The sequence below is a fragment of the Pteropus vampyrus genome, unplaced genomic scaffold (genome assembly GCF_000151845.1).
Source record: "Pteropus vampyrus isolate Shadow unplaced genomic scaffold, Pvam_2.0 Scaffold162, whole genome shotgun sequence".
NCBI classification, from domain to species: Eukaryota; Metazoa; Chordata; class Mammalia; order Chiroptera; family Pteropodidae; genus Pteropus; species Pteropus vampyrus.
The window spans coordinates 1,446,602-1,446,850 of record NW_011888943.1 but is presented as its reverse complement, the minus strand read 5'-3'; positions in this window follow the sequence as shown (position 1 = coordinate 1,446,850).

The window sequence follows — 249 nt, the reverse complement described above, 5'->3', positions numbered from 1 at the left end:
GAAGCAAATCTCTTATTTTTAGAAATTCAAAACTAGACTCTTTGTGCGATGATGCATATATCAAAAATCGTTATGAATTACCTGATAAATGACCTAAAGTCCTATATGTGACATAGTTTTCATCAAAATCTTATTCCCAGTTAACACGTGAATATATCTTTTGCTCACCTCACAGAATATACCAAATGGGATCCAGATACCTAAAAGGATGGGATATATTCTATAAACATGTACAAATACAAATAATAA